General features: G+C 36.0%; 1 protein-coding gene across 1 annotated transcript in view; it reads left to right on the top strand.

Moving 5' to 3' along the window:
• ZNF804B (zinc finger protein 804B) overlaps positions 1-22,312 on the top strand; it is a 516,223-nt gene that overhangs the window by 413,170 nt on the left and 80,741 nt on the right. The gene's annotated exons all lie outside the window — the stretch shown is intronic.

Below are 22,312 nucleotides of genomic sequence, written 5' to 3' on the forward strand. Positions count from 1 at the left end.
AAGAGGAGGCTATTATTCTTATCCTGTTAGCTTTTATCCTTGTTGCATGAGGTATGAAGATTTTGGCCATTTAAGAATTAGGAGTGTTAAATACCACTAAGAAAGAGATTCCACTTGGTCAGAGGATTGACTGTGGCTAACAACTGTGAGAAGGTGCACACTCCTGATGCCAAATGGATCTGATATCTTGGAATGTGTGGGGAACTCTTCTATAATCTAGACCTAAAATATTTATTCAGACTAAACAACAACAAATATTTTGACTAACATCCCTAGTATTTACTGAGTGCATAGAAAATATTTGTCCTTGAGAGATCCAAGGTTCAGTTTCTATTTTTAAAGGTGTGGCATGTATCCATAATTTATTGTATTTTTCAATCAAGAGCAAGGACATGGAATAAACTGTTTTAGGACTGTGATTCCCAAAACTTAGTGTGCATAATGATCACTTTGGAACTTGATAATGCAGATACCCAGACTATCCTTCAGGTATTCTAATTCAATAGTTCTGAGTGGGGCCCAGGAACTTGCATTTTAAAATGATTAAAATGGAAAATTTCAAACAGGGTCCAAAATATCCATTATTGGGGCACCTGGGTGGCTCAGTCCACTAAGCAACTGACTCTTGATTTCAGCTCAGGTCATGATCTCAGGGTCCAATGATTGTGATCGAGCCCCATGCTGGGCATGGAGCCTGCTTAGGATTCTGTCTTCCTCTCCCTCTGCCCCTCCCCCACTAGTGCATGCATGTGCTTGCTCTCTCTAAACATACACACATGCATATCCATACTTTTGGTTGACACGTGTTTAAGTTTCTTTGAATATATATTTCAACTATAGGTTTTTCATTCCCTCCTTATGTTTACTTCTTGCAATTTATCTGCTGAAAAAATTAGACATATTCAGGATTTTGCTAAATGTAATCCAATACTGTCTTTTCTCATTTCCTCTGTCTTCTGTATTTCTTTTTTTTTTTTTTAATTTTTTTTCAATGTTTATTTTTGGGACAGAGAGAGACAGAGCATGAACGGGGTAGGGGCAGAGAGAGAGGGAGACACAGAATCGGAAACACGCTCCAGGCTCTGAGCCATCAGCCCAGAGCCCGACGCGGGGCTCGAACTCACGGACCGCCAGATCGTGACCTGGCTGAAGTCCGACGCTTAACCGACTGCGCCACCCAGGCGCCCCCTGTATTTCTTTTAAACTGATTGTTACATATAGAGATCTAGACAAATTCAAGTTCATACTTTTTTCTTGGCAAAAATACAAGGCACATTGTACCCTCTGTAAAGAGGCATATGATGTCTAATTGCCTCTATTTTTATGACTTTAAGTTTGAGAAATGGGTTTAGATAATAGCTGTTTGATCCATCCATCACTAAGTACCTCACTTTTTTCCACTAATGATTTTTGTAACCATCGATGATCATTTGCTTAAATCTATTACTTCAAGTTGTAAAATGATGATTCTAATTCTATCATCCATTCATTATTAATTACATGGAATATGTCTATAAAGAGAAATTTCCATAAGTATCACTCCCAGTGGATTTTATGTAGGTGGTCTTGAGATTATATATATATATATATATATATATATATATATATATATATACATACACACATATATGTAATATATATGATATATATATATATATATATATATATATATATATATATATATATAACATATATATGATTTAGAAAAATAAGTAACCAGAGAAGGTTCTCATGGGATAGCTACATTTGATCTGTGCTTTAAACATGCAGAAGTAGATTTTGAACTTGAGGCTGAAGATGGGATGGCATTCTTGACAGTGGAAACACAAGAAGCTAAGGTGAGGAAATAGAAGGGCATGAAACATGTTTTCAAAACTGTAGAAAGCACTGGACTCCTAAGAGGGTGATTTCTCCACACCTGCTCTACCTGTCACAGCCTCTCTTGTACTCTGGAATTCTGTCTCATCAATTTCCCTTTTTATTAGTTCCTTCAATCTTATTTCCATTGGCTTTCCAACATGTTGATAAAACAAACTTTCCTCCAGCCTTCTATTTTATCTGTGTCCCTATTTCTGTGTGTCTTTAGGCTTATCAGTGCTCTAATGTTCCTGGGTATGCTCCTTCACCAAACAAGGGTTGAGCTTCTGTTATGTACTGTTGTGCTAGTTGTGAAAAATGGACCCATTTGGTCCCTAACTTCAGTTGGGAGCTGACATCCCAACTGGGGAGACAGACACATCCACACACCATAAGTGTACTAGCAATTGTATACCCAAGATACTAAGTGTACAAAACTGATTTACGAAAGAAGACATGACAATTAAGGTAGAATTCTTAAAGAATGACTAGAAATTAACTGTGTATTGGCGAATGTTAGGTCTTATGTGATAGAAAACCTACACCAAGACATGCGGCAGTTCCAGAGCATGACCCACCCACAGAGAAACTGCAACAGATTCTCTATGGCCATTAAAGTCACGGTCACTATCCTGGGGAACTCTTGTGTCTCATTCCTCTCATTCTTTTCCAGTAGATCTTGTGCTCGGTCTTCGTTCTGCAATCTCTTTTCACCATTCGTATTTAATCTCACTTTTGAATCTTTGCTAGGGCCTTCGAACTGGACTCTTCATCTCCAGTAGTTTCCCTGCTCCAAACCGGGTTACCCATTTATGGCCATTTAATCTTCTTAAATGACCACGTTCAGGGGGTGATGACTGACTTTTTCAAGAGTCTGAACTACTTAGCCTGTCAATTCAAAACGTCCACAGTCTGGCTCTGGCTTCCATTTCCAGATTTATCTCCTGCAACTCCAGAATTTCCCTACAGTTTCTCAAAGATGCCTTATGCTTTCCCACCTGCTCATCTTGGCTCCTAATCTTCCCTCTGCCTGGGATGCCCTCCCATCTCGTTCATGGCTGTATTTCAACATATATTCCTGTGTATTTAATGCAGAGATTGACAATTTTTATCTGGATATTCAAAGAGCTGAGATCTCATGGTAAGCTGACCTGACAGCATTTTCCAAATTCTCTTTGATCAAAATCTGTTAACATTGTGCAGAATTTTATACAAGAGTCCACTTTGGAAAACAATGGAATAATTAAATGTGCTGTAGACCTTGTAAGACTGCTTTCTTGTGTAAGGTTGAAATTTTTTTTACCTAAAGATTTATTTTAGCCTAAAATTTTGACAATAGCTTGAATTTTAAATGAAGCTGGGTTTACAATTTCCCTTTTAAATGAAACTGAATTTTATATACAGAAAAGGGAAGTATTTACTAAAGTAAAACATGCAAAAGTCTTTTTTTTTTTTTCAAATTCCAAAGCTAAATATGTCTGTTTGGTTCTTGCTTCAGTAAGGGCTCTTCTTGATTGTGATGATGATTATAATGATAGTGGTGAGGATTTGGCTGAGAATATTTTTTGGCCTGAGTAATATGAATAGCTTCTATAATTTTATTTTCCATGTGGATTCAGACAAAATATCTGTCCTCTTCTGTTGAACTTCCAACAGTATGGTCTTTTTGGTATACTTTGAAGTGACTCTAAATTCACATGAAATGAATTCTGTTACTCATTGGTAGAATGACTTAGAATGAGAAGCAAGGTAATCTGAATTTTTATTATTCCCTAGGCTCCTTCAGTTGAATAAGTGATTTCTAAGCTTTTATATTGTCTTGTACCTGAATAGCAGTGTCCTATGTTATTTTATTATAAAGATTATATTATTCAGAGATATATTATAATTCTAGAGAAGTCAAAATATATGACTTTAAAAATAAAGTAAAATAGCCTGAGAGTCATAGCTCTAATTTAATTCCATTGGGCATTTAATATAATTTTTCTATAATTTGATACAAAATTAAGGTATTCTTCTCAGGTGAGGTGCCTGGGTGGCTCATTTGGTTAAGCATCTGACTTTGGCTTAGGTCATGATCCTGCAGTCCTTGAGTTCAAGCCCTGCGTCAGGCTTTGTGGTGACAGCTCAGAGCCTGCAGTCTGCTTCAGATTCTGTGTTTCCCTCTCTCTGTGCCCCTCCCCCACTTGTGTTCTGTCTCTCTTTCTCTCTCTCAAAAAATAAATACACATTAAAAAAAGTTTTTTAAAGATATTTTTCTTAGGTATTATTGGTAGAGAAAGATTGCTTGTCAGTAAAAAAAAGCTGAATTTTTTATAGATATTCAATAAGCGGAAAAATAAATTTCTAGCTTTAACAACCTAGTTCTATATATAACTCACATTTTTGGAAATAACTCCATTGTTTTAGCTATTGCCTTGAACTTATGTTTCCGTGTAAATGTTGAGCATTACCACTAAAGCAGTTTGAATGTATATACAAATTATAGTCACTTGGATAAAGACAGCAGTGTAACTATTAATATAGCTAACATGTTAATAACAGCTAATTTCTTGTGAGACTCTCTACAAGTCATAATTCTTTTCTCAAGACAGTTAGCCACAAGTGTATAATACTGAAATGAAAACTGCACATCCTTACATGCAATAAAAATCTCTCCTGCCTCAGAGACATTCTGGCTCATCTCAATTTAGAAAAAACAAAGGAGCCTGATCCCCATACAAATAATCCATGAAAATATCTTCAATAATAAAAAACAAATTCACTTTTAGATCCTCCACATGTGACATTTAATCCTCCTAATTTTCACTTGCCTCACGACTGGATTTATTTTCACTCAGGAGAACTTGTCAAGCCTGAATTTCAACTCCAACTGATTCATTCTTAAAATATTATTTTGGATTCTCCCCAAATCTATCTGCTCAAGATAAAATAACAGAACAGAATCACCTTTGCCGTCTTGTCTCCAAGAGGAAGAACTCCCACAACTGCTAAACAAATTCAGTCCAATTACCCCTTGCTTTGCTCCTACAATTTGATGTTTTTTAAGTTTACTTATTTCTTTTGAGAGAGGGAGAGGGAGAGAGAGAGAGAATACAAAATGCAAATAGGTGGAGGGCAGAGAGAAAGGGAGAAAGAGAGAGAATCTGAGAATCCCAAGCAAGCTCCACACTTCCAGCGTGGAGCCCAATGTGGGGCTCGAACTCACAAACCATGTGATCATGACCTGAGCTGAAGTAGAACATTTAGCCGATTAAACCATCCAGGTGCCCCAAGTGGATTTAATTTTCTCCAAATACTGCCCCAATTATCCTGATAGTATATTTCACCATAATATGTTTAAGTTACTACTCCTCTTAATGTGGCAAAAAAACTTCAAGGCAAAAAAACCTTAATTTGTAGGATCAGCAAAGTTGATGAAATGTAGACTCAAGTATCTGGAATGGAAATTCTCAGAAACATACATGCTAGTGCAATAAAATACTACTTATCTTCGTTTATATTCTGCATTCTATAATCCAGCTTTCTGCTATGTGTGTGTGTGTGTGTGTGTGTGTGTGTGTGCGGGCGCATGTGTGTATGTGTATATTCATATGTACATGTAAATGTATATGTAAATATAAATGTATATATACATACCTCACTGACCCCACCCTCTGGAATTACCCAGCAGTAATTGGAACCTCCATTAGCAAAAAGAGTACAAAAGACTCAAAGAAGATCTTAGCTTCTGGCTCACAATTCAGCTTTCCTAAAATGCTGCTGCCAACCTTTTTTAGTTAAAGCCTTTTTGATCTTAAGGTTGTCTCCTGATTAAAAAATAAATTAAAAATCTATATTCTAGCTCTTTCTGTATCTCAGATGTGCCAAGTGCTTTCCTGCTTTAAGACATCTGCAATATATCTCTCTGTAATGTTCTTCCATGTGAACCTTCTCTTCATTTGTGTGGTAGTTCAATGTCACTTTCTCTGGGCGGGGTTCGGGGGAGGATCTCTGCTTTGCAACTCTACCTCAAGTGGACAGTTGTCAGTTCTCCCAACCTTAGTACTCTGTTTGCCCTCAGTGGTGGTCAGACTCTATTTGTGCTGGCTCTCCAGAGCCAATTGTTCAATGTATAAGAATTCTGAGAGCTGGCTCTTCAACCATCAGTAGCTTGAAATCAGCCATGGTTTGTGGTGGGAAATACACAAGTACTACAAACAATGCTTCTTAGGTTTTTTTTTTTTTTTTTTTTTTTTTTCCCACGGTGTTTGTGTATCAGCACACCATTGCTTATTACTCTGTAAACACAATTTTTTCCTTTTTATTTTTTTGTCCTCTCCCCTCCTCCCTGCCATTGGCTCCACAAAGAGAAGAGGAGGGTGTTGTTGGTTCTATTGGCCATGTATCCATCCTTGTCTCTCTAAAGTGTAGAGCTGTGTTTGGCACATAGTAATGATTCCATAAATATGTTTTAAAAAGAATGAGTAAGTGAATACCACTCTGTCCTACATTGGTATATTCATCCACCGTTGATAAATCACTGATTTTTTTCCAGTTTTAGTGAGAAATAGTTGCCATAAATTAATGTGTAAATTTAAAGTATACAGCATAGTTTGATTTACGTATATTATGGATGGTTACAGAGGAAAAAAAATTTTGCTTTATGATGAGAACTCCTAGGATTTACTCTTAAAAACTTTTCTACATATCATATAGCAGTGTTAACTATAGTTATCATGTGCATCACATCTCTAGTCCTTATTTATCTTATAACTGGAATTGTATTCCTATTGACCATCTTCCTCCAATCCCCCCTCCTCCCACCCTCCACATTTGGCAGCCACAACTCTGATCCCTTTTACTAAGATTATTTTTAAAGATTTGTCTTTCTCTGACTTATTTCACTTCGTATAATACAATCAAGGTTCATCCACATAACAAATGGTAGGATTTTCTCATTTTTATGGCTGAATAATATTCCATTGTATAATGTTGATGGATTTTTAAGATGTGTCCATGTCCTGGCTATTATAAATAATCCTTGTATGAATATGGGGGTGCAGATGTCTTTTGAGTTTTTTGGTTTTTTTTTAAATAAATTACCAGAGTTATTTGGTTTTTTGCAATTGAGTTGTATGAATTTTATTTATATATTTGCTATTAACCCCTTATCAGATACATGGCTTGCAGATTTTTTCCCCCATTCTGTAGGCAGTCTTTTCACTCTGTTGATGGTTTCTTTTGCTCTGCAGAAGTATTTGAGTTTCACTTAGTCCCAATTGTTTATTTTTGATTTTGTTGCTTGTGTTTTAGGTGTCATATCAAAGAAACCATTGCCAACAGCCATGTCAAGGAGCATTATTCCTGTTTTATTCTGGCAGGTAGAATTGGGTCTCGGCTCCCTGGTCTGAGTGGGCAGGGAAGGGGATGCTCCAGGTAACTCTCAATCTCTCAAACAAGTTCTCCAATTGGGACGAACTGGGACTACCCTTAGGCTTGGCTATGAATTAATCCCTCTGCCTGTGTGTAGCACAGATACCCTCTCTGCTGGCTACTAGCTTTGATGTGGGGGCAATCCATTCTGTCATCCCACCGCTCTGTTCAAGTGTCGCTAGGACAGGAGTTGTGGCCAGCCGCGGTGGTCAGATGTAGCCTGAAAACACTCTCCACAAATGATGGACACCTATGACTCACCTCCCTGCCTGGGTTGGGCAAACTCAGCTCTAGGACCAGCAAATTCCTCATTTTAAGGATCTAAATAAGGCAGAGCTATACCCCACAGAGTTCCCTGGCCAGAGTACACCACTGCCTTGGTTCTTCAAATTAGCAAAGCCGCTGGTTTGGGTTAATACTTGGGCATATCAACTGTGCCTGCCAAGATTCATGCGCGGGTTCTTGCACGCCCCTCCCCACTTCTCTGTCACATCCCGGTGGTTGAGCCCAAAGATTCCCCTGCAGTACTTGTGGGGCGAGATCAGAGTAGAGGCTTCCACAAGTGACCAACGGTGCTGTGCGGGTCAGTTGTCCCTGCCTAGGTTCCCCTGTCTCTCCTGAAGGAACCAGAGACTCAGGGGAGATCTCTCTATGTGGTGCTTCACTGGCCTGGGGGCAGGGCAATAACATCAATGTCTAGCTGCTTCTCTTTCCCTTCTAATGTGGTCTGTCTTGGGCTCTGAGGTGCGGTGGGGTACTTCATTCTCATTGCCATTTTCTAGATGTCTCATAGTAGTATCTTGTTTTTAATCAGTTATTAACTGTTCTTCTTTTAAAAGGGAGTGAAATCATGGACAGCCTACCTTGCCATCTTGGTGATGTCACTCCTTAAACGCTTCTTAAGTAGATAGAGTGAATGTTAGAGTAAAGAAGATGGGGCCCCTAATCCCACATTCTTTATAATTATTGAAGAAAGGCTGTCATAAAAACCCATTTTTATAATTTAGAAAATACTTGAGCTCATATCAGTGCTGATGTGGTGTGCCCCTTGAAGAATTTTAGAATTTATTTTGTAGGAAATTGCTAGTCTTCAAGGGCTTCTAAGCAAGCAAATGATATGATCAGATTTGTGATTTAGAAAAATATATCTAAAAGCAGTTTAAGAGATGGTACACCAGGCGAGAGCTTGCCTCTGTGATAAGATATGAGGCTAAAAGCCCAAGAGAGATGATCAGAAATCATTATATAGCAGTGACAAGGAGAGAAAGTGAGAAGGGGTGCATTCAAACGATTGCCATTGGCTCACAACACATGAACACATGGTCTACATCACTAATAATCAACTAAATACAAACTTGGAAAGTTTTTTTTATAAGGTTGTCAAATATGATAAAAGAATGATACTACTCAGTGTTGACAAGATGTGAGAAAACAAACACTGGTAAACAGTCCTTATGAGGATATAAATTGTTTCAATCTTTTGATGTTCAGTTTTGGATTATTTATCAAAAGACTTAAAATGGGAATTTTCCCATCAACAATTCCATCTGGCATGTATTCTAGAATAATAATCAAATGAATTCCAAAGATTGATGTATAGAATGTTTAAAATAGAAAAATACTGAAAACATTCTAAACATACAATGAAAAAAAAACAGAGAATGACTAAATTATGACACATATAAACTGGAATACTATGTAAAAATTAAAATTGCATTTTGGATCTATATTTTACACAAAATTTAATTATTAAAAGGAATGCTTGAATACTTGCTTGTATCAAAAATTAAAAATCAGAAGTATAGAACAATGAGTAAAAGTATGTAGTAACAATTTGGTCCCTATCTTTTTAGATAAGTCTCTAAACATTTACATCAAATTGTTAACTTTTATAGGAAATGTAAACATAAAATGTGATTTTATTTTACATATTATTCTGCTTTCATATGTTTTCACTTACATCTTGTCAGTCCATAAAGATTTCTAGTTTATTGTGGTAAGTCGATACCCAGAATTTATGTCACTGTGACTTGTAAATTGTCTGAGCTTAATATATAATATTATTACCTTATGATTATGTTTTCTTTCTTGTACAACTCTTTTTTCCTGGAGTTAGAAATTGCTTTACTCTTATATTTGCCTCGTTTTCTATCACTGCCTATTACAAATTTATCTCTGAACTATGTACCATATATAATAGCAAGGTCTTTTTTGTAACATTTATTTATGTATTTTTGAGAGGGAGAGAGCATATGAGAGAGGGGCAGGGGCAGGAGAGGAGACAGAGAGTCCCAAGCAGACTCCACGCTGATAGCGCAGAGCCTGATGCGGAGCTTGAAGTGAACTGTGAGATCATGACCTGAGGCAAAATCAAGAGTTCCGCTTAGCTGACTGAACCGCCAGTGCCTCTGATAATGACGTATTAATACAAAATGTCAGATACATGAGGCAATAGGTCAGTTCTGTTTTGTTTTTTATTCCCCTCCTTCCCATTTTAGAGAAATATGTGGTAGAGACCTCTCTCTTTCTACTCCAGCCCCCGCAGGTGGCTCTCCACTCCTGCTGCACAGCTATTGTTCTGAGACTTCTTTTTATCATCATCCTGTGACTGCTTTTGCTTCTCTCCAAGGTTTTATTCCTCATTTTCTTGATCTTATGACTTCCTATATCTTACTTCCTCCTTTTGCTGGAACCTAGTCCCCAGAAGCTTCCTGAGACACACAAGGTAAAACTGTGGGACCCACGTCTATCAGTAAATGTAAATGTGCTTATTCTACTTTTATACTTGATTTATTTTTCAACCAGGTTTCAACTTTAATGTTGCTGTTGAAAAGTTATATGTCATTTTGAATCCCAATCCTTTCTTTCTGAAAACATTTAGACATGTCTCTTCATCATTTCTTCTCACAAGAAACATTTATTTACAGCCAACTGTGGGCCAGATACCATTCCAGTTACTGGGGATACAGTAATAAACCAATCATCTCCATACTTGTGGAGCTGACATCACAGTGAGTGTGGGAAAATAGAAAAAGAAGACAGAAAATAGAAAATAAGATCTAAAAAAGAAGATAGAAAATAATAGAATATGCAGAGCAGTGGGTAGTCCTATGTGCTATGGAGGAAAATAAGAGTAGAGTGTAGAGGGGGTGCTCTGGGCAAACAGAATTTTAATTAGGGACTTCAGTGAAGACCTTAATGAAAAGACAATAATAAAACTTAGAAGATACAGGGAGCCATTGATTACAGCCATCTATCTGAGGGAGAATGTTCCAGGAAGAGGGAATGCTCCGCGTAAAGTCTGGGAAATCACACCATGCACACTGTTCCAAAGATTCCTAACATGCTAACATCCTATAATGACTTGCTTTCCTATGAATCAAATTTCAATCACTGTGCAGGCCATTCCATAGAATATTTCAATTAGGAAAATCTCGCCATTTGTTTTGGGATTTTTTTTAATATTATATTTGATAATTTGCTCATCTGCTCTCTTTCTTCCCTTTCAAAATTCTGTTATTTGGATATTATAATTCCAGAATGAATCTTCCAAATTCCTTATTATTTTTCTTGCTGTTAATAATATGTCTTAATATTTATGTCTTAATGTGTATGTGTTAATATTTAGATCAAAATTCTGTGAGATTTTCACAGTATTATCTTCCAGATTTTCTACTGAACATTTTTTCATATTGTGTGTGTGTATGTGTGTGGGGGGAAATAGAGAGAGACAGAGAGTGAGAGAGAGCAAGCAAATGCACATTTGGTTTGATCTACAGTTTATGTGCTTGAGGCATTCCTCATATATTTTGTAGTACTTGGCTGTTTACCTGACAGGCTTATTTATAACTAAGGGACCAAAAGTTTGATTGGAAGGTTTATGTGTATGGGTGGAGTTTACCAGATGGCAACCTTCAGTATGGTGTGATAAGTAGTAATTATTATTATTTTTTCAGTGAATGACCTCCAGGGGTCAGTATCTGTGAAGCTTTCAGAAGCCATGAACAGAAAAGAAATTTGAAATCTCACTTGTATGCAAATTTTCACTTAATCTCCTTATTTTAAACGGTTTTATAGCTTAGCCCTAAACTGTATCAGATGTTCCTAAGACTAAATCCTACCTGGTTCAGTTTTTCCAGAGAGCAAGCCTCAGTTTTCTGCCAGAGTAGACTAGGGGATCTGCTGGCCCATCTCCTCTTTTATAAGGGCTAACTGGTTTATTTTGAGTCCCAACCTCTACTTTTCCAGTTTTACTTCTCTACCAAAGTTTGCTGGATTAATGTCAGCTAGTCCTCACCTCAGTGGTTTGGTCTACCTTGTCTGTTACTTGTGCCTTCCCTTCTCTCTCCTCCCTCCTGTCTTTCCCACCACTTTAGGCCAATATATATATATATATACATATACATACATATATATATATATATTTTTTTTTCTTAGTAAAATAGAACCAACACTATATTCTTCACAGAGTTATTTTGACAATGCATGAAAATCTTGGCCCATTGCCTAGCATATAGTAAGTGCTCCACAGAGCAGATGTAGGCATGTTTCACAAAGTGTGGTTTCCAAGGGAAGCTGGGGCTCATTTCTCAAGAATAGTGTTTGAGGGATTCTTTCGCCAAATGGGAGGCTAACCTGGAGGGCCTCTAATAATAAATATTTTTTAATAATAAATTTTTTATCTCTGAAATTATGATTGTGTAAATTTGTAGTTAAATGCAACTTTCTGTCTCTTGATTTAATCTCAGGCTTAGACTTGGCAGTGAAGAAAAAATAATAATGTGCTGCTAGCATTAGGTCCCTGGAGCCATAACACCTATGTCAGGCTTTTACTTTCTGAATACAATTCAGCAACTTCACTTTGATGTATATCAGATGTCAGATATCATGAAAAATCATACAGCAGAGTCTTAGTTCTTTACCATGTATATGCTTTTTGCATTTACAGATCTATAGGTTTACTTTTCCTAGCCTTTTTTTTTTTTTTAGTTTCTTTTAAAATTATGTTATGGCTTCTTGACATAATATTTCAGCATATCATGGTAGCTCCATGCTGAATGAATTATGCATAAAATTAATCCTACAATGTCTAATGATAGCTTCTATTATGGCATTGTTGAAGATTTGCAAATGGCAACATTATTCTCCTTATCTATTAAGTATTATCTGTTAAGTGTCTGGCACTAGGTGAGCTCCTCCCTTGAAACATAAATTAATCTGGTTATTTAAGTGATAAAATTATACCCATTATAATCAAAAAGACAAGATATTACAGAACTGTAAGGCTGGAACTCACTGCCCAGAAATGTTCATGATAAGACCAGACCACAGAAAGCCATGCTTGATGCGTAAATCAGTTTTAATTAATTATTTCTTTCCTATTTCCATGTAATTCTGCCAATTAGATATGGAAATCATCCAGTAATTCACTCTTTCAGTCATTTGTTCAAAACTCATTTGTGCTAGGTACTTTGTATTCTATAGATATAAAAATAAGTGAGCACTTCCAGTTTCTGGTCCATTATGTACAGAATTTGGAAGTTGTCACGGCCATCCACAGAAACAGATGAAAACTAAACAAAGTGAAAGATCGACAGCTCTATTTAGAACCATCAGTGAACTGAGGTTATGGGGCAAATTGCTTTCCCCAAAATTGGACAAGGGGATATCAGAAATTACAACTTTGCAAAGCTGAAGTGTGAGGATTTTGAGGGAATCATTAGCAGTATACTGAAGAATTGCTGGAGGCTCAGTGTGGATAAGTTTGAGGTAAAACTCAGGTGTGTAGAGGGCTGTCTCAAGCAGGCCACCATGCTTTTATAAATTTTACCTCTGGGAGACCTAGCGTGTTCTTAAATTAAAGATGAAAGAAAAAAAATCCCCTTCCGCTTCAAGCCACAGAAGAGGAAAAGTCATCATTTAAAAATGTGTCAGAGCATTCTGGGCTTCTTAACAAGACATACCCTCAAAAAAACTGAAAAAAAAAAATGTTTGCCAACCTCAGGGAAGAGAAATGCCCATCTCCCCTTCTAGTCTTCCTGTCTCAACTGAGGGTGATGAGGGAGAGAGAGATCAGCCCTGAGGAGCACTTGAGAGAGTCGTAGCCCAACAGGTCAGTAAAGGCTGAGACCTATTCACAGGAATCCAGAACACTTCACCTCCTCCCGCCAACACCTTACTACCACATCCATAGAATAGTAGAGGAATTCAACAGAAAGAACAGCATATCTCTAATCTTATTCAAGAAGCCTCTAGAGAAGCCTGAAAACAACAGAGGAGATAAATACATGGACACCAGATGAAATTTTAGGCCCTGATGAAATTATAGTTTGAACAAGAGGAAAGACCCAAATCCCTAGCTGGATATACATAAACCTTACACTAAAGGCATATTTGCTTCAGTTTCATTTACCCAATACATCATGTCTGGCTTTCAAGAAAATACTTGCAAAACATAGTAAAGAACAGAAAACACGGTTTGAAGAGACAGAACAAGACTTCAAATAAGACTCAAATATGGAAGAGATGTTGGCATTATCAGACTGAGAATTTAAAACAACTATGATTAATATGATTAAGGGCTCTAGTGGAAAAAGTAGACATTATACAAGAACAGATAGGTAATGTAAGCAGATAGGTAATAAAGAATAAAAGAATATATGAGAGATAAGAATTCTAAAAACAGCAGCAGAAATGAAGAATGCCTTTGAAGGACTCATGAATTGATTGAGCAGAACTAAGGAAAGAATCAGTGAACTTGAAAAAAATGCCAGTAGAAATTTCCAACACTGAAAGGCAAAGGGAAAAAATGTAATGAAAAAGATAGATTATCCAAAAATAGTAGGAACATTATAAAAACATAAAATACATGTAATGGTATTACCAGAATGAATAGAAAGAGAGAGGAAGAGAGGAAGGAAAGGAGAGAGGGAGAGAGAGCGAGCAGAAGAAATATTTGAAGTAATTATGACTGAGAGTTTCTCAAAATTAATTAGGGACAATAAACTACAGATCTAGGAAGCTCAGAGACACTAATCAGAACACCGGAGACAAAATGCATAAATCTACACCTAGGTGTATCATATTCGAACTGCAGAAAATCAAAAACAGAAAATAAATACCTAAAAACTTCCTCAGACAAACAAAAATTGAGGCACTGTGTCACCAGTAGACCTACCTGAAAAGAACTGTTAGGAGAAATTCTACAGAAAGAAAGAAAATATATACATCAGAAACTACTTTCACATAAAGAAAAGAAGATGATTAGAGAAGGAATAATGAAGGTTAAATAAAGTCTTATATTCCTCTTGCTCTCAATTGATTTAGCAGATAACTATTTGTTCAAAATAATATTAACATCAACAGCATATTCAGTGATTATAGCATATGGATAAAAGACATAAATATCAGCAAGACTATAAGAAATGGGATGGAGAAATTGCAAACACTGTATCATAAGATAATTGCACTATCTAAGAAGTGCTATAATGCTGTGCGAAAGAAGATTTGGATTAGTTGTAAATTTTTTGTTTTTTACAAAATCGAGGGCAACGCTAAAAGGTATAAAAAAGAAGTATAATTGATATGGTAAGAGAGGAGGAAAAAATAGAATCATGTAAAATACCCAACTGAAACCAGCGAAGGCAGAAAAATTGGAACACAAAAACAAAAAATTAGCAAATAACAAGAGCAATGAATAGAAAACAATAACATGAAGGGCAGATATTAATCCAACTATATCAGTAATCACTTTAAGTGTTAATGGTATAAATTCACCAATTAAAAATATTGTCAGTTCATTTAAAAAAAATAGACCCAGTTTACATGTTTAGAAGACCCACTTTGAATATAAAGATGGTTGAAAAGTAAAGTAATGGAAAAATATATCTTATGCTAACATTACTGCACAGAAAGCTGGAGTAGCTATATATATTTTAGACAAAGCTGACTTCAAAGCAAGGGAAATTAGCAAGGATAAAGACAATATTACATAATGATAAAGCGGTGAAGTCACCAAGAAGACACAGCAATAGTTCATATGTATGTGCCTAACAACAGAGCGTCCACAGATGTGAGAAAAATTGGAAAGAACTGCAAGGAGAAATAGATAAATCTACTACTAATTTGGAGAGACCAACACTTTTCTATCAGTAACTGGTATGTTCAGCAGGTAGAAAAGCAATTAAGAAGATAGTTGAAGTGAAAAGTACCATCAATCAACTTGATCAATTGACATCTCTGGAATACTTCGTTCACCCAACATTATCAGTATACACATTCTTTTCAAGCTCACGTGAAAATTTCACCTAGAAAGACCATCTTCTGGTCATAAACATATCTTACCAAATTAAAAAAAAAATTGCTCTTAGACCAAAGGGAATTAAACTAGAAATCAATAATGGAAAGATAGTTGGAAACCTCCGAATAATGGGAGATTAAACAACACACTTCTAAATGATATGAAACAAAGTCTCAGAGAGAAATTTTAAAATATTTTGAACTAAATGAAAATACAACACAGTTTGTAAAAATTTGTGGGATACAACCAAAGTGGAGCTTATGAAACAATTTTATATTGTTGCATGTTATATTAGAAGCAAAGAAAGACTGGGGCGCCTGGGTGGCTCAGTCAGTTGAGTGTCTGACTTTGGCTCAGGTCATGATCTTATGGTCTGTGAGTTCAAGCCCCGTGTCAGGCTCTATGCTGACAGCTCAGAGCCTGGAGCCTGCTTCAGATTCTGTGTCTCCCTCTCTCTCTGAACCTCCCCCGTTCATGCTCTGTCTCTCTCTGTCTCAAAAACAAATAAACATTTTAAAAAATTTTTAAAAAAAGCAAAGAAAGACTTAACGTTAATAATCTAAGTTTCCACCTTAGGAACTATACAGAAAAATTACAGATTAAATCCAAAGCAAGCAGAAGAAAAGAAATAAAAATCAGAGCAGAAATCAATGAAATTAAAAACAGGAAAGCAATAGAGGAAGTCAATAAAATCTAAAGCTAGTTCTAGGAAAAGACCAATAAATTGATTAAACTTTAGTTAGACTAACTAAAAAAAGAGAAAGACACAAATTACTAATATTAAAAACAAAAGAGCAGTAATTACTGCTGATTCCATGGATATTAGAAGGATAATAAAGGGATATTATGAAAAGTTCTATGCTCACAAATTTAACATCTTTTTTCTAAAAGAGTTTTCACCAATCTTGAATGCTTAGGTTAACTATTATTGATGGCTTCCTTAAAGGTAATTCTATGAGATGACCAATAAAACTATGCCAGGGTACAAAGTTACATGCCAGTATGATTAACAAAGTAATTCTGGGCAGAAAAGTGAATACATAGTGAAATCCTTGAGGATTTCATGGTACGTATGAATGTAACTATTTCATGTAAGGATTAAAGACATACCTCTATGCTTTATTCTGATTATTAAAGAGACAAAGCTTAAGTAAGTCTGTATCAATGTTGAGATGGGTTTCTGTTCAGGTGTAGGTTGGAGGAACACTTGAAAAACAGAGCCAAGATTTTTTCAGAAGAAGTAGTCTTGTATCTACTCCAGTGCAGAGAATAAAAACATGAATATTTTATATTGGAGTGTGACTCTATTAGTTTTACACAGAGCACTGTTAGAAATGAGTTCGTATCTGTTTGAGAAAAGACAGCTGCATCTTTGACATAGCCATAAATTCATCTCAGTAAATAACCTTAGCACTTTTAAAACAAGTGATATAACTTTCTGACTTATATCCCAAAATAAAGTATGAAACACATACCTAAATAATATAATGAGTTTGTTCTCAAAATGGAATTATTAAATGCAGGCATAATATCTTTTATTGTGCTTCACTTTATTTCCTTCATTTTACAAATGACAGTTTGTGGCTACCCTGTGTTGAGCAAGTCTCCTGGTGCCATTTTTTCCAACAGCATTTGCACACTTTGTGTATTTGTACCACATTTTGGTAATTTTTGCAATATTTTAAACTTTTTCATTATTACTTTATTTCTTATAGTGATTTGTGATCAGTGATCTTTGATGTTACTATTATAATTGGCGGGGCAGGCGGGGGGGGGGGGCGCACCATGAACCACACCTATATAAGACAGCAAACTTGATCGTGAATGTGTGTATGTTCTGACTGCTCCAGTGTCCGGCCATTTTCCCATCTCTCCCTCTCCTCAGGCCTCCCTTATTCTCTGAGACACAACAATATCAAAGTACAGCAATTAGTAACCCCACAGTGGCCTCTAAGTGCTCAAGTGAAAGGAAGAGTCACAGGTCTCTCACTTTAAATCAAAAGCTAGAAATGATTAAGCTCAGTGAGGAAGGCATGTCCAAAGCTGGGAAAGGCTGAAAGCTAGGCTTCTTGCATGAGTGAGTCAAGTTGTAAATACAAAGGAAAAATCTTTCAGGAAATTAAAAGTGCTATTTCAGTGAACACCCAAGTGATAGGAAAGCAAAACAGCCTTACTGCTGATATGGAAAAGGATTTAGTGGTCTGAATAGAAGACCAAACCAGCCACAACATTCCCAAATGTTAGGTAAAGCTTAACCCAAAACAAGGCCCTAACTCTCTTCGATTCTATGAAGGCTGAGGGCAGTGAGGAAGCTGCAGAAGAAAAGCTGGAAGTAAGCAGTTCGGTTCATGAGGTTTAAGTAAAGAAGCCATCATGTTACCATAAAGGTGCAAGGTGAAGCAGCATGTGCTGATACGGCAGCTGCAGCAAGGTCTCCAGGAGATTTAAGTAACACCATCAAGGAACGTGTTTACACCAAATAACAGATTTTCAGTGTAAACAAAACAGCCTTCTCTTGAAACAAGATTCCATCTAGGTCTTTCTTAGCTAGAGAGTGTTCAGTGCTTGGCTTCAAAGCTTAAAAGTACAAGCTGACTCTCTTTTTAGGGGCTAAGACAGCTGATGACTTTAAGTTGAAGCAAGTGCTCAGTTACCATTTCAAAAATCCTAGAGTCCTTAAGAATTATGCTAAATATATTCTGACTGTGCTCTATAAATAGAACAACAAAAGCTGGATGCTAGCATTTTTATTTAAAAAAATGGTTTACTGAATATTTTAAGCCCACTGTTGAGACCTACTGCTCAGAAAACAAGATTCCATTCAAAATATTACTGCTCATTGACAATGCAGCTGGTCATACAAGAGCTCTGATGGAGATGGAGAATAAGATGAATGTTGTTTTCCTGCCTCTTGACGTAACATCCATTCTGCTAACACACCATCCACCCAGGGATCAAGGAGCCATTTTGAGTTTCAAGTCTTATTATTTAAAAAAAATTCATTTCACGAACTAGAACTGATATAGCTTGTAGATCCTCTGATGGATCTGGGGAAAGTAAATTGAAAACCTTCTGGAAAGGATTCATCATTCTAGATGCCATGAAGAACATTTGTGATTCACGAGAAGTCAAGGTATCAACATAAACGGAAGTGTGGAAGAAGTTGGTTCCAACCCTCAGGCATGACTTTGAGGGGATCATGACTTCAGTGGAAGAAGTAACTGCACGTGTGATAGAAATCCCCCGAGAATTAGAATTGGGTGTGGGGCCTGCAGATGTGACTGAATTACTGCAATGTCCCGGTAAAGCTCTAATGGATGAGGAATTACTTCTTATAGGTGAGCAAATAAAGTAGTTTCTTGAGATGGAATCTACTCCTGGTGAAGATGCTATGAAGATTGTTGAAATGACAACAAATGATTTAGAATCTTACATAAATTTGTTTGATCAAGTAGTGGCAGTGCTTGTGAGGATTGACTCCAATTTTGAAAGAAGTTCTACTAATGGGTCAAATACTATCAAACAGCTTGGAATGCTACAGAGAAATAGTTCATGAAAGGCAGAGTCAGTTGATGGGTCAAATATTATTGTCCTGTTTTAAGAAATTGCCACAACCACTCCAGTGCTCAGCAACCACCATCCTGATCAGTCATCAGCCATCATCATGGAGACAAGACTCACCACGAACAAAAAGATTAAGACTCTTTGAAAGCTCAGATGATGGTTAGCACTTTTTAGTACTAAAGCATTTTTTAATTAAGGTATGTCCATTGTTTTTTTAGACATAATGCTAGTGCACATATAATAGACTATGGAATAGTGTCAGTATAACTTTTATGTGCACTGGGAAACAAACAAAACAAATCAATTTGACTCACTTTATTGCAATAGTCACTTTATTGCCTTGGTTTGGAACCGCTGGTAATATATCCAGAAGTCTACCTATATAAACTCATTAATGGTTGGAGTATATAAACTTAAAATTATTCCTTTTGCTTGGAATTATTATTTTGTGATAGTCTTTTTTCTTATTCTTTCTTTTTTTAAATTTGAGCAAGTGCCTTTTGTTTTATTATAATTAGTCTAACAGGAGGAAGTGTATTGAATTTACTATGACCGCTGCCCAGAGTAATTAAGGACTCTTATAATCAAACTAGGTTCTAACCCTAGATATAATAATATATATGACCTCTCTGAGCAGTAAATGATACCAACTTCATAGGATTTCCATAAAATTAAATACCATTATAAAGTTGCTCAATGCTGTGTTTGACACAACAAATACCACTTTTATAACAAAGCTTTTAAAATATTTGTATGTGTAATAGAATCCTTATCTTCCTATTTGCTATTAGGGGTTTCAGTTTCCTAGTTCATCAGAGATGATCAAATGATAAGCCTCAAAATTAGAAAGATAGTCAAAACTTTCTTCACTCTACTGTAAATTGGTACTTGTCTGTCCAGAGAAATATATGAGTGTGAAGTCTGTTGAGGTATAAAATTTGAATGAAGGTTGGCAGAAAGACAAGTACATTGAGCTTTCATTCCATACATCATAGCCAAGTCCTCATAAATTCAAAAGCTAACGGAAAGTAAACAAAAAGATTTTCCCACACAGTAATGGTGATAAATATGGGATTAATTTGTACTGAAATTTTGAATGATTCTCAGACTTCATGGAAGTCCATATGTTCTATGCATCATTAAGGAAACTGAAATACATTTGATTCAATTTTAAATATGCTGATATACATAATTTGAGCTGTATCAGAGCTTCCCTTTACAAAAACATTCTGTATCAAGACATATAATCAAAAAAATGACTTAATTGGCCAATACTAACAGTGACAGCCACCTATTCCTTGTGGCAGTTTTTAAAAAAGCAGTTATGGATATCAAGTGTATTCTTCTTATGCAGGAAAAACTGATGGGTTTTAACTTGGGCCAAAATTGTTTTTTGAAGAATTAAATGATTGGTTGAACTGAAATGGTTTTCTTTCAATGCTTGCTACGATGCTTTGCACTCAGAGTATGTGTTCAGTAATAGGTACTAATTAAATATTTATTAAAAATAAAAGTTGTTAAATATTTTGAATCAAACCCTTCTTCAAAACCACTTTATTTCTGAATCTTTAATTGGGAGTCACATATCTATTTTTAAAAAATATTTTAATTTGAGTACAGTTGGCACACAGCATTACATTAGTTTCAGGTAAACAACACATTGATTTGATAAGTTTATACATTCTGCTGTGGTCACAAGCGTAGCTACCATCTGTTACCATATAATGCTATTACAGTATCATGGACTCTATTCCTTATGTTGTGCCCTTTATTCCCATGACTTATTCATTCCATAACCACATATCTACTTTTAAACCTGATTCCTAAGCTTTTGTAGCTTCTCAAATACAAATCAGGTTATAATGTGTAGTGAGTCTAATTGCATTTGGTAATAACCATGAGTAAATTATTAGGGTTCAGCTTTCACATTTCATTAAAGTCAACCAATGTTTATTTAGCCTATCATTTGCAGAAATCTGCCCAGTGTGGTTCAAGAGGAAAATTGGAGTAAGATACGTCTCTAGTCTTTAGGAAGCTTATATATACATAATGACCAACTCTTCTGGTCTCATTTTTGAAACCGATGAAGTCTTGGGAAAACGTGGAGATGCCTAGAGAAATGAGGGAAATGAGATGAGAAGAGGAGGGCAAGACAACTATGCACATAATTCTAAAATACTAAGCCAAGTATTATGAGAGTTAGAAAAACTTCCTTGGAGACTGAAGGAAAGTAGAACAAGATCAATATTCATTTCACTAACATACAGCAAACTTCCATTCATACATACAGAAAGAATTGATTCTCTCTCACAATAATTAAAAGTGGAGTTTTCCAGTCTATCTGAAGTACATAGGATGTTCAACTGTTCATAGTGTTATTAGAAATATACGCTTTATGACGTTCATTTCCTGGCAAACTACAAGGCTTTAAGAGCTCTTAATTGCAGTGAGATTTAAAATTATATTCCTGTGCATGAGAAATATATATATATAGTATATATTATATATATACACATAATTTTAGGGTTATAATATAATTTTCTTGGATTTCTGAGCTGATTCTATTATATAAGCAAACGAATGAGGTTTGTATTAGTAAATTACATATCATAATGTATTTTTCTGCAGTTCCACTGAAATGTTCTGATCAGCACTTTTAGAATCCTGCAGTCTTGTTTTTAGGGTTAGAATATTCTTTTATAATTAATTATTAAAGTTCAAGTCAGTTTTTCAGACTTTATATGGTAAACATTAGGGAGGGTTTTAACATTGTGAAGGCTATGAAGGTAACGTGGAACAGTGTGTGGAACGCCAGACATGCACCCACAACTGTGACTCCACCACCACTGAGTAGTGGGAAACTGGGGAAGCCACATAGTTTCTCTTAGCATCAATTCTTCATCTGAATACTTTGATCGTAACACCTGCTTCGCTTATCCTATAGGGAAAGAGTAATTGTGAAAAAAACCTAGGAGGACTCTAAAAATAGAAGTGTTATGGGAACAAGAATCGCAATAGCATTTATAGCTCAATGTTTATGTGGAGCTTGTAGTTTTCAAAACACATATATACGTACTTAGTTGATTAGAAGAAAATCTGCATGTAATTGTTTCTTGATTGAGGGAGAAACTTGACATAGTGAAGAGGCCACGCTTTCAGTCAGAAGGCTTAGATTGG

The sequence above is a fragment of the Felis catus genome, chromosome A2 (genome assembly GCF_018350175.1).
Source record: "Felis catus isolate Fca126 chromosome A2, F.catus_Fca126_mat1.0, whole genome shotgun sequence".
Classification (NCBI taxonomy): domain Eukaryota; kingdom Metazoa; phylum Chordata; class Mammalia; order Carnivora; family Felidae; genus Felis; species Felis catus.